General features: G+C 60.8%; 1 long non-coding RNA gene across 1 annotated transcript; it reads right to left on the bottom strand.

Annotated features, from left to right (window-relative positions):
* Positions 1-2925: 2925 nt before the first annotated feature.
* Positions 2926-4750, bottom strand: LOC116572164. The gene is made up of 4 exons (XR_004278145.1): positions 4035-4750; positions 3832-3943; positions 3365-3515; positions 2926-3027 (listed from the first exon to the last, which is right to left on the bottom strand). It is a non-coding gene; the product is annotated as an uncharacterized LOC116572164 (long non-coding RNA).
* Between the last annotated feature and the right edge of the window lie 7023 nt (positions 4751-11773).

The raw sequence follows: 11773 nt of genomic DNA, 5'->3' as shown, positions 1-11773 counted from the left end.
TTTGCTTCCACCAGGGCAGATACGGTTTTGGCAACCCGGCTGTGGACCAGTTCCTTGTCCTTCCATCTCCCCGAGGCAACCTGAGTGTTTTGAGTCCTGAAAATGATCTTTTCCTGTCAACCACGGGTATTAAACTCAGGTGCTTACAGGGGCCAGACGTGATGCTCAGGAGGTCACTCAGTGCTAGAAGGGGGGGTTGGGAGCACCTCTCTCTAGAATTGAGGACCCTTGCCCCCATGCCCAGGGGCTCTGGGGGAAGCTGAAAGTCTGGCCTTTATGTGCCCGCCCTTTTTAAGTCGGAAAAAGCAGACCCAATAAAGCACTTTCCCTCGGGCCAGCACTTCGCAGTCTCCGTTCTGAATGCTTTTGAGGGGGTTGAACCTGCACAATAGTGTTTCTAAGTGGAGGCTCTAGTGGAGAGACTCCAGGGAGAGCCTGAGCGCCGCCGGTCCTTCTCCCTGTCCCTGGGCCTGCACTGAGAAGGGCTCCCTCGCCGGGATGCACTCCCCCGGAGGAGGGGTGGCCCACCCACGGCCGATGTGACTGAGGACCATTGTCCTCCTGCTGAAGGGGTGGAGAGGCGGTGTGATGGCACTCAGCCAGGGCGCCTGCGGGGGCGGTGTGGGGTGGGCTGCACCTGGAAAATTCAACTGGTGAGGGCCCGCGGGGTTCCAGTACGGGACCCAGACGCAGAAGAGTGGGGGGTGGTCCAGGCGCGAGGCCTGAGGCTGATCAGCATAGAAATGCTGGCTGGGGGCCTCTGCCCATCTCTCTGAGGGCCCTGCCATAGGGTCCTTAGGGTTGGCTGGGCAACCCTGGGACAAAACCCACCCCAGCACTCCCTGGTCAATGTCCCCGAATGCCCGGGCTCCACCCAGCCCACCAAGACCCCTCCCCCCGACCCCCGGTGCCTCACTGGTACGGAGCGTACGGAAGTGAGGATCAGTGGACTCAGGGATCTGACAGGCCTGAGCTGGGTGTGCAGGTTTGTGGGTCCGGACACAGGTGGGGTTTGGAGTACAGATGTCTACCTGTAAATTCTTTCCTTGAATTTTGTGTTCAGCTGGGGATGGGTCAAAGTCCACAGAGGATTTTTTTTTTTTTTAAATCCAAAGCAATATTTAAATATTTGGAAACTTATCTCGAAGAATAGAATTACCTAGACTTCTGGGCCAGGGCTCCGGCCTGCAGACACTGTTCTGGGCCAAGGGGCGGCTGTCCCCGTGGACACAGTCCTCCCCCCTCCCCTCCCCTGCTCCTGAGGGGTCTGTGGGTAGCCTGGGAGAGGTCAGCTGCAAGGTCTTCTGGGAGTGTGGGACAGTGCCTGGTCATCACCTGCTGGAGGCACAGGTCTCTACCCGCTCCAGCCATTGTGGCAGCTCAAAGCCTCCTGGGAAGCTGGACGGGGAGTCAGGGGTTGGGTGTTGGGGGCAGGCAGCAGACTGCATCCCCAGCGCACGACTGCATCCCCAGCACTGACACCTGCCCCGGCTCCCTCTTCTCATTTTGGCCTCTCAGAGGGTCTGATGCCCTCACGTGGTCCCAGGGCTTCATGTCACCGTTTCTGTGTCTCTGTCTCTCTATTTTTGTCAATTTCTGTCTCTCCACCTGTGTTTCTGTTTCTGTCTCTACCCCTCTCTCTCCCTGTCCTTCTCTCTGTCTCTCTCTGTCCCTCCCTCTCTATGTGTCTCTCGGTCTCTGTCCCTCCTTTCCTCTCTCTCTGTCCCTGTGTGTGTTTCTCTGTCTGTCCCTCAGTCTGTGTCTCTCCGTCTGTCTCTATCTCTCTGTCTCTACGGACTGGGCAGCCCCTGGGTCTGGAGCATCGTCTGCGAAGATACCCTGCCCAAAGCCCGTCTCCATCGGCCAGGCCCTGCTCTGCGATGACCACAGTCACTGCTGAGGGCCCAGCTTCGCAGTGAAATGGTGAAGTGCGGGGACCCCAGACCATGTGGCTGGCTTGCCCACTCCCGGGGCAGAGGCACCAGAGCCATGGGGTCAGCCGGGGTGGGGGGCGCCTCTCTGCACAAACCTGGGCCTGGCTCCCAAGGGACAGGGCTGCTCCCGAGCCCAGGGACCAGAGCATCTAGGGGACAGTGTCCACTGAGGAGCAGACGGGCATCGGTCAGCTGATGACGGGTGGGCGACTCCGTTCCTGCGGGTGGTGAACAGTCCCAGGGGACCATGACAGGAGCGATGACACAGTCTCTCACCGGGGACGATGCAGGGTCACCTGAATGAGGTGTGACAGGAGCGATGACACAGCCTCTCACCGGGGATGATGCAGTCACCTGAATGAGACTGGACAGTCCTTGGAGCTGACTCCACACCCTGACTGTCTGGTCCCTGAGGTGGGTGGTTCAGTCAGGGCTTCTGTGACCCAGACTCTGCCTCTGGCAGCTCGGCCAGGGCCCTGCTGGCACCACAGCACCCTTGTGCAGACCAGGAAAAGGCCCTGCTTCAGGGGACACCTAGCTACCTGGCCTGTGCACCATGGGCTCCTCCTCAGCCCCCTTGTGCCCCCTCCTGGTCATCCTGAGCAGTGCACAGCCTGCTCCACCAGCCTGGGCAGCCCTGACTCAGCCCTTGCAAAATGGGCTTGAAGCAGCTTGAAGGTTGAAAGCACTCCAGGCCTTCCTTCTAGAAATTCATCCCAGGGAAGTAATCAGGAGTGTGTGCCAAGATTTATGATCATAGCAGTGTTGTTTATAATGGTGGAAAAATTGGAGACAATCTAAATGTTTAAAAATAGGGCTCCATTAAGTAAATTATTGTGCAATATTCTCCGAGCATTCCAAGCATGCATTACAAATAATGCTCTAATGTGCACAAGGACGTCTGTGCAAGGACATGCATTGTGGGCTTATTTGTCGGGACAAAAGGCTGAAGTAAACGTCTGTTGTTAGGGACCCGCCTGAACTGTGAGGAGTCTGCGCAGCGGGGCTCTGCCGTCTCCCCATGGCGAGGGCAGCCTCAGGACGCGGAAGGATCCTCGAGATGTATCTGAAATGTCCAGAGGCGTGCTACCATCTGTAGAAAAAGACGTGCGGTTATAGATGTAGGTGTGTAAGCGCGTTCGTGCGCAGACTCTCTCTGCTGAGGCCAGCAGCTCGCTCTGGCTCACGTCCCTGCCCTGGGTCCCCCTGGCACTCTATTTAGCCATGGGACTTCATTTCGGGAGGAAGTAAACAAAACATACCCTAATATGCAAAAATAACGGGGGAGGGCACCTTGTCAGCTTGGGGATGCGTCCAGCCCTGCCAGGACCGGGGATCCCTCTCTGGCCCCACGGGATCCTCCCCACTGACCCTTTTCCTGCCCCAGCCCTGGAATCAGCTCTTCCTCCTGGAGTGATGGATACACATACCCCGGGAGTCCCTCCTTCCTGTCGCTCGAGGGAAGCGGCACTCAGTGCTGTCAGGCTCAGAGAGCCGTTTGTGGGGGTACGGCCCCATGACAATGCGGGGGAGGATGGGTCACAGAGGACTCTGGCCCATGGATACCGCGTGCTGCATGGGCTGAAGTAGAAGATCAGTTTATGGAAGATGCAATGTGCCTTAGGTCTCACACTCTGAATTTGGGGCTGGGACCTTTCCCTCCTGGGAGCTCCCTGCACAGCTGGTTTGTCTTCCCTGCCGGTCCCCTCCTGGGTCCTGGCTCCACCTCCCACCTTTGCTTTATGCCCTCCGGTCCTGTCAGCCCCCCGGGGCCGCCCTGGGGTCCTGGGAGATCTGCAGTCCCCACTCCTCCCGCAGGGGCCTCCTCTAACTGTGGGCTCCTAACCAGAGCTGCCTCATGGTCCCTAGACACAGGGCCTGGGATGGGCTAGCTCACCATGAGGGTGGACGACTTCACGGGCAAAAAGCAGGCCCTGGGTGTCACCAGCATGTCCAGAGAGGAGCTGTCTTGGGAAGGACCTAGGGCCATTTCCTCACTGGGTACTTCTCTGGGCACAGGCAGAGGGAGACAGCTAGAGGTGTGTCTCTCCCCCATCCCCAAATCCCCTGCCTGTCCCCAGATCCCCCCTTCACCCTAACCTGGCAGGTCCCTCCGAGAACACCGTCTAGTCTGTGGTCTGTCTCTCCTGAGGCAGGACAGGGCACAGCAGCGCGGCGGCCCGTCTTCCAAAACCACGTCTCTCTGCCATCACTTGGCAGGGACTCCCGGAAGCCCGGAGGAAGCCCCCAGAGGACAGGACTTGAGAGGCAGGGGAGGAAGCACTGCCGGTCCAGCGGGCAGGATGGAGACGCCAACAGCTTCGTTGCTCAGGGCCGGCTCTCCTCCTGCCTTCTGGGGTCAGCGCCAAGGACAGGGCCATTTTCCGCAACTGAACAGATTTTTCTGTGACATTTCCTTGAACATTTGCAAATAAATATTTCCCCAATTGGGGACATTTCAATTTGAAGTGCGCTGGAGGTGAGCGTGGCTTCGGCGCTCACCAGGCAGCGAGGACCTGGAGGGCGCCCCCGTTCCAGTGCTCCCTTCCTGGAGCCAGGGGACCCCCTTCCGGATGCCCGTCTTCAGGGGCTGGGGCTCGCGGGGTTTGGCTAAACCAGAGGACTCGGGCTGCTGCTGGCGTTCTCACGCAGCGACCCTCGGCGGTCCACGCGGCTCGGCGCCCGGTGGCGAAGCCCGGGGGCGCGGGTCCCGGCTCCTCGCGGGGGAGCCCCAGAACCCGGCACGGCCCACTCGAGCAAGCGAGCATCCACCTGCAGGGAGGGCGCGGGACCCCAGCCCCGTGCGTGTCGCGAGGTCGTCACCGGCCTTCCCCCGGGGCGCGCGGCGGAGGGCTCCGTTCTCGTGCGCACCAGCAGCACGGAGGAGGCGGCACCGGACCCTCCCGGGGAAGACCCTCCCCACCCGCTTCAGGACACGAACTTGTCACTTACAGCCCCGCCCAGAGCTTGGCCCGCCCTTTCCCGGGGGCGTGGGGGTGGGGCCGGGCCGCCTCCGACGGGTGGGCGGGGCCGGGCCGGGGCGGGGCGTCTGCGGAGCCCCGCCCACACGGACCGGGCTCCGCCCGCTGCTCCGACCCAAGTGGGGTCTCCCCAACCATTACTTACCAGTCGCCAAGGTTTTGGGTTTTTCACACACGACGCATGCCGGGGGGGTTGCGCTCGGTGACCCCACTCCCGGGGCGCCTCGTGGGGGCGGGAAGCACGGCCGGAGTGCGGAGCGCGGCCATCCGGAGGCTGAGGGTCTGCGCTTGGGGGACAGCCCGGCTGGCTCCCGGTCGGCGGGTGAGGGGCATTTGTGGCGCAGAAGGAAGGGCTGCGTGTTGCGGCCGGCCCGCCGTGCGCCATCCGGAAGCTTCCCCTGCCTCCCTCTTGTCACCTGTGGGCCTCAACCTCAGGCCCCGCACGGTCCCCGGCAGCCCAAGGTCCCCTCCCGCTGTGACCTCACCAGCCTTGCAGGCCTTCCAACCTCGCATGCTCTCCAGAAAGACCCCCGACTCGTCCAATAGCTCCTGCAACTGCCCGAATAGGACTCTGATTGGTCCGCATCAGGTTGCATGCCCAAACCCCAAATAACGCAGTGGCCAGGGACGCTGGGCATTGTTGGGTGACCCAGGTCACAGCATTCACGTGTAGGAAAAGGCAAGAGCCCTATATACACCAGAGCTGCTGGTGGCAGAGAGGGTCAGCCCCCAGGGAAAGGAAAGCCGCAGGTGCCAACTTTGGAGAGTGACCTTTACTGAAGGCCGCCTGGCGCTCAGTGCCCGCGGCTGCGCCCCCTCCCTGCACCAGCTCTCTGGCTCCTCAGGAGAGTCTGTCTAGCGAGCCCCGGCACTGCATCCATCAAGGGCAGGTGCTGGAAGAAGGCAGAGACCCCGGGTTTTGCACACCCTAAGTGGACGGAGCCACACTTGGCTTGTCCCTGACACAAGTTTACTGAGTGTGCGCTATGTGCCAAGACAGCTGAAGTGGAGGGCACACGCCAGTGAGGACACAGGACAGCCCCGCCCAGCAATACGCCCAGCATCGGGTCACACCCAGACAGCCCCTGCGGCGTTGTGAACCCTGGGGGCAGAGAGCATACCCACCAGCGCCATCTCCCCTCTGCTCCTACTGGGGAGCCGAAGAAGGACCTGCCTCCTAGAGCTGGAAGAGGAGTGTCAGAAAACAGGAGTGTCGGAAAATACAGCTGGGGGCTGGCTTTCTGGAGCCATGCGTTTGGATTTGTGGGTTTGCCTCACAGAGCAAGAGGGTTCTTAGAGGGTGTGGGATCGTCCAGCTGGGCTCTCCAGCCTGGCGGGAATGTGTCTGTGGCCATGCTCTGAGGTTCACAGCTCAGCCTGAGTCCCTGTGGGGTGATGGGTGCCAATATGTCTCCCTGGAATCTTCAGGTCCCACCGAAGGTCACAGCTCAGGTAGTGACATTGTCACACCTGTGGGCCCCAGCACTCTGGTCCAGGCTAGACGCCCCTCCCTGGCCCCTCCTCCCTGGCATGCCCCGGGCAGACCCCAGAGCCTGGGCCTGCTTTGGCCCAGAGGGCGGGGCTGCACAGGTCTGGGACCCGCATGCTGGAGGGGCCTGAAACGGATCAGAGCCATGGCACAGATGAGGCCTCACTCTCCTGTCATTCTGCCTTGCCTTTGGGTGGAATCCAGACATGGACAGTGTGCATATGTGCGCATGAGTGTGAGCGTGTGTGTGTGTGTGTGCGCGCACGCATGCATGTGCACGTGCACCCGCAGCTGAGCAAGAACAACCCCATTTGAGCACTGCCGTTCATCTTGCTGGACCCCGGACTGAGGACAGACGGACAGAGAGCCAACATGTCCACTCAATGGTCTCTAGAACCCACGTGTTTGTAGAAGCGCTGTTCTCAGCCAGATAAGTCAACAGCCTCGTAGGAGAGGTGCAGTGCACGTGACTCACGTTCAGCAGCGAACGCTCAGAAGCACAGCTTACACGTGGTGAGTCCATCCCAGAAGGCCTCAGGCCCTGGGGTCATCATGCAAGTGGGCAACACACTGTCCACGACAGGCCATGTGTCTAGGAGGAAGGCCGGGGCTACAGCACAAATAAGCCAGGGGGAGAGAGGTGCGCACTGAGGACCCTGACCCGTGGGTGGGAGGAGTCCCTGCGGTCCCGCCGTGCTGAGCCCCAGGCCCCCATGCAGCCGCGGTCTGGGACTGTGTGAGTGTAACCCGCGTCGCGGCTCAGGACGCCTCTGTCCTGGCCACTGCCCACCGCCACAGAGGCTGCCGTGACCACACAGGGGAGGCCGGAGCTCAGGGCCTGTGCTCCTTGCCCATCCCACACACGATTTCACCCACTTTGCTCTGTCATGACCCATTCTGGACCCTCAGGCCCCAGCGTCCAACGTGGCTTTAGACTCTGACTCTCCAGGAGACTCCTTTCCTAAATTAAGCTGAATTCCTGAATGCCACCTGTGCCACGGGGGCATGTGTGGGGGTTGCTAAGGCTCTGTTCCCATGGAGCCGGCGCCCAGCAACTGAACGTGAGGCGCCCCTGGAGGGGCGTCAGCAGAGCTGGACTCTGGCTACGTCTGTCCTCCATCCCGTCCTGGGGCACCCAGGCTCCTAACCCTCCTCTCTGCCTGCACCCAGGGCCCGGGGCCGGGTGCCCACGGCGGGGCCACACCCTACGCGCTCCCTCCCCCCGGGACGTGGGAGCTCACTTCTGTGTCTGTCCCCATGGGGACCTGCTCGTGCCCCTCGTCGCCCCACAGAGGGTGTCTAGGGTGGCCACAGAAAGTAGAGAGACCTCATCCTCTTCGTGCACCGGCCTTCCTGAGCTTCTGTGCCCCGAGGCACTGCCCCTTGCCTCTGCCCCTGCCCATGCCCCTGCTTTCTCCTGGTCCTTCCTGGACTAGAAGCATAGTCTTTCCCCAGCCGCCACCAGGGGGAAGGGCAGGTGATGCTGCTCCAGCCCAGCTTCCTGCATCTGGTTGGTGGGAATGAGCTGACCATTACCCTGCACCCCCTCAGAGACGTGCTCCCCAGAGGATGGGGTGGGGGCCCAGCTGGGACAGAGGGACGGGCCCCCGCCGTCCCTACACCATCCCAGGCACCAGGAATCCACTCCCCCGGGGCCAGAGGTTGAGTCACTGTCTCTGAGCAGCCGACCGCGGCTCCTCCTGACTCTGTGATGTTCTCACCATCACAGGCACACACAGTGGTACGTGATTTTCACCTCCATGTCAGTAAGCAGGATCTCAATGCCCCCATAGGAAGCAGCTGCTGCCCACACAGCCAGGGGGTGAGGACAGGGACCCTGCAGACAGACAGGCAGACAGACAGCCCTGTTGAACACTCGCTAGGCTTTCTGCCAGCCGTGGGGCCGGGCGCACCTCAGTCCCCATGCAGAGTCCTGTTTGCTCTCCTGGGGCTGGGGGCAGGAGGCTTCCCCTGATTTGCTGACCCCCTCCTTCCCCCACCCCCTCACACACCCCCACTTTTGTCCCTGGGAGAAGACCCCCCACCCTCAATTTCAGGCTTGTGGGCAGGATGTAAACTCTGCACCCCTAGGCCTGCAGCCAGGATCCAAGGGGACCCCAGACCCGGGGCGTCCCTGAGCTCCATGTCCTGGTCACAGGATGGGCTCGGGATGGGGACCCACCCAAGTAGGCCTGGCAGATGAGATTCCAGGATCTGGGACTTGGGAAGGTAGGCGGGGAGGGCAGGTGCGTCCTGGACAGGAGTGGACATTCACACCGGGAGGGGAAGGTCACCTCCCTGAAGACAGCACAGGAGGGCAGAGAGAATGGGACAGGGGGACAGACCAGCAGAGGTGCCCTGTGCACCCGTGGGCCCGCAGACTGGAGGCGGCACCCCTCCCCCCTGCACCTGCCAGTCCCATGGCCTCGTGGTCGTGGGGCCTCAGTCACTGCCTTTGCTCTTCTGGGGCTCCGGCCTGACTGGCGGTGGCACAAACTTTACTAGGACATCCTCGTGCGGCTCCCAGAGGCTCTGAGTCATCAGGGGGGCCGGTGTGGATCCAGCTCAGGACCTGCTCCTGGCATGTGGGACCCGTGCCCTTGCGGCTCCCGGAGAACCTGCCTGCGACCCCGCCGCCCTTGCCGGCCCTGCCAGCCACGCCTGCTCGGAAGTCCAGGGCACAACGCAAACCTCTCATTTGCAGAAGCCGCCGCTGTTTTCTGAGCTTGCGTTTTCACTGGCGGCTGCTCCGCGCCTGTGCGGTTGTTCAAACGCTTCCGTGATGAGAGAGAATCCGGCTCCTTTCCTTGGGGCTGCGCTTGAGGTCCCTGGGCACCTGGCGGCCCGGCCCAGCCCAGACGCAGCTCCCAGTGCACAGAGCAGCCAACCCGAGAGCCTGCCCTGCCTGGCGGCTCCCCCAGACCACGCGGAGGGCCCTGGGTCTGGTGAGGGTCACAATCCAGGGACCCCACCCTGGGACGGGCACAGGGGAAGGAGGAAGGAGAACTCATTCCTTCAGTCATTCATTTGTTCTTCAACAGGAGTTGGTTGAGTCCCTGCCTTGTACCAGGCGCTTTTTCCTGCCCTGGAAGCACAGCCTTGAATAAAACAACCAAACCCCAGCCCTCCTAGACGTTCTAGTCAAGAGGTGAGATCCAGGGCGCCTGGGTGGCTCAGTGGGTTAAGCCGCTGCCTTCGGCTCAGGTCATGATCTCAGGGTCCTGGGATCGAGCCCCGCATCGGGCTTTCTGCTCAGCGGGGAGCCTGCTTCCTCCTCTCTCTCTGCCTACTTGTGATCTCTGTCTGTCAAATAAATAAATAAAATCTTTAGGTGAGATCGACATTTCACGGAACACACAGTGTCAGCTGGCGACTAGAGTCTGGGTCAGAAGGAAGAGTCAGGGAGGGCAGAGGGGGAGGAGGAGGAGGAGGAGGCAGGGTTGCCAGGTGCTGTTGGCCAGGTTGTGCACTGCCCAAGTCTGCCAGTACAGTTCCCACCTGGAGTTATGCCCTCACAGGGCAGTCTCCCGGCAGATGGCAGTAATGTGTCTGAGGATGGGCCTACTTGTACTTTGCCCAGAGCCACATCCTGGGATCACAGAGGTGGGAGGAGTGGGTGTCCTGTCAGGATGACACAGAGTTGGGAATGTCACTTCCAGGCACCTCTGCGGCCTCAGGAAGCTTCTATCATGGCGCGACACGTCCCAGCCCCCAGCAGGCTCAGGATGAGCCATTAACTCAATGTCCTCAGTCCCCACACAGGAAGAGAACTCCAGGGGGCCCCGAGGCAGGGAGACAGGTGTCTCAGGGACACAAGTGGCCAGTGTGGTGGGAGGGATGGAGGAGGAGGAAGTCGGCAGCTGGGAGAGGAGGCGTGTCCTGGCCCACAGGTCGCGGGGAGGAGTTTGGATTTTATTCTCAGTGTATCTGGGAGCTACTGACTTAATTGCTAGGATCAGTGCTGCTGTGGGGCTGAACCAGGGCAAGGGGGAATGGGTAGAAGGGATTTCTCATTTCTTCCTAATTACACCTACTTAAACATGATTAAACTTTCTCCGAGGCGAGCAATGCCGAGCTAGATGATTATATTTCGTGGGCACATCGCACGGGAATGAGGGCGGCATCAGGGCTGTCATTCTCACGCGGTGTGCACCACGGTGTGGGGTAGCCGTTGTGATAATGACATTGTAAATTCTCAGGCAGAGTCTGTAGGGGTCCCGTCCACAGCCGGTTTCGGGGACGTTTTCCCTGTTCTGTGAACAGCAAGAGCGGGAAATGGTCTCTGTACGTTGTGATGCGTAAATCACAGTGATGTTTGCTTGTACACAAGCTTGCTTATTCTAGAAATGCTCAGCTGTCATCTTTCCCCCCACAACGGGGCATTGTGTCTACACCCTAGTAATGGGCTTTAACGAGTTCATATTTATTCTCATCATAAAAGAAAACAGAATTGACTTGTCCTAAAGTCGTGAGTTTGGGAAATCCCGGAGGTGAGGAGGTGGTGGCCGGCAGTGATGCCCACAGCCTCCCAGGTACCTGTGCGGGGACAAGACCTGGCCGGGGGCCCCAGGTCCACGTGAAGGGTGCCTGAGTCCGATGGGTTCTGCTGGGCCACCTGGCCATGCCAGAAGCCACCCTGATGGCAGGAGGATGAGCCCCCCCTGACGGCTCACACCTGAGCCCCATGGGCTTACGTGGACACAAAGGACCCAAGCCCACCCTGAGCTGAGAACAGCACCAGGACAGGGACCCCTTGCTGGGGTGTTGGAGGAGCAGACGTCCAGATGACTCCCCACCGAGAGCTCCAGCCTGTGTCTACTGGGTGGAGGTCCCAAGGGTGTGGTTTCACCTCTGCCCCTCCCCTGGACGCCCACGAACAGGACTCTGCCAGGACCTTGCTTTGCCCACGCCCTGAGCCAGCAACAGCTCTGCCCCCTGTACCCTCCGGACTCCCGGTCCTGTGCTTCACATGAGGAGTGGGCTCCCCAGCAGAGAGATGGGACGTGGTGCTCCATGCGACCCCCAGTGTGGGTCTTGGTGAGTAATTTGCATGTCATCCCAGCTGGGCTGTGGGTCCCAGGTATGTGGTCGATGTTTCTGTGAGGGCGTTTCTGGATGAGGTTGGTTGTGACATCAGTGAGAATCAGTAAAGCAGGTTGCCTCTGTGGTGGGTGGGCCTCACCCAATCAGGGGATGGCCTGGAATGTGTGTGTGGGTGGGAGGGACTCACAAGGAAGACTGGCTCGGCCCCCACCTTCGTCCCTCTCTGGACGGCTCCTCTGGAACGCGATACCTCTCCGTCACCCATCCATAACCCTTCCTACCGTTTCTGCTCTGGCTTCTCCCAGAAGGGACGCGCTCTTCCTGGC

This window comes from Mustela erminea, chromosome 13 (assembly GCF_009829155.1).
Source record: "Mustela erminea isolate mMusErm1 chromosome 13, mMusErm1.Pri, whole genome shotgun sequence".
In the NCBI taxonomy this organism is placed as follows: domain Eukaryota; kingdom Metazoa; phylum Chordata; class Mammalia; order Carnivora; family Mustelidae; genus Mustela; species Mustela erminea.
This window is presented reverse-complemented; position numbering and strand designations above follow the sequence as displayed.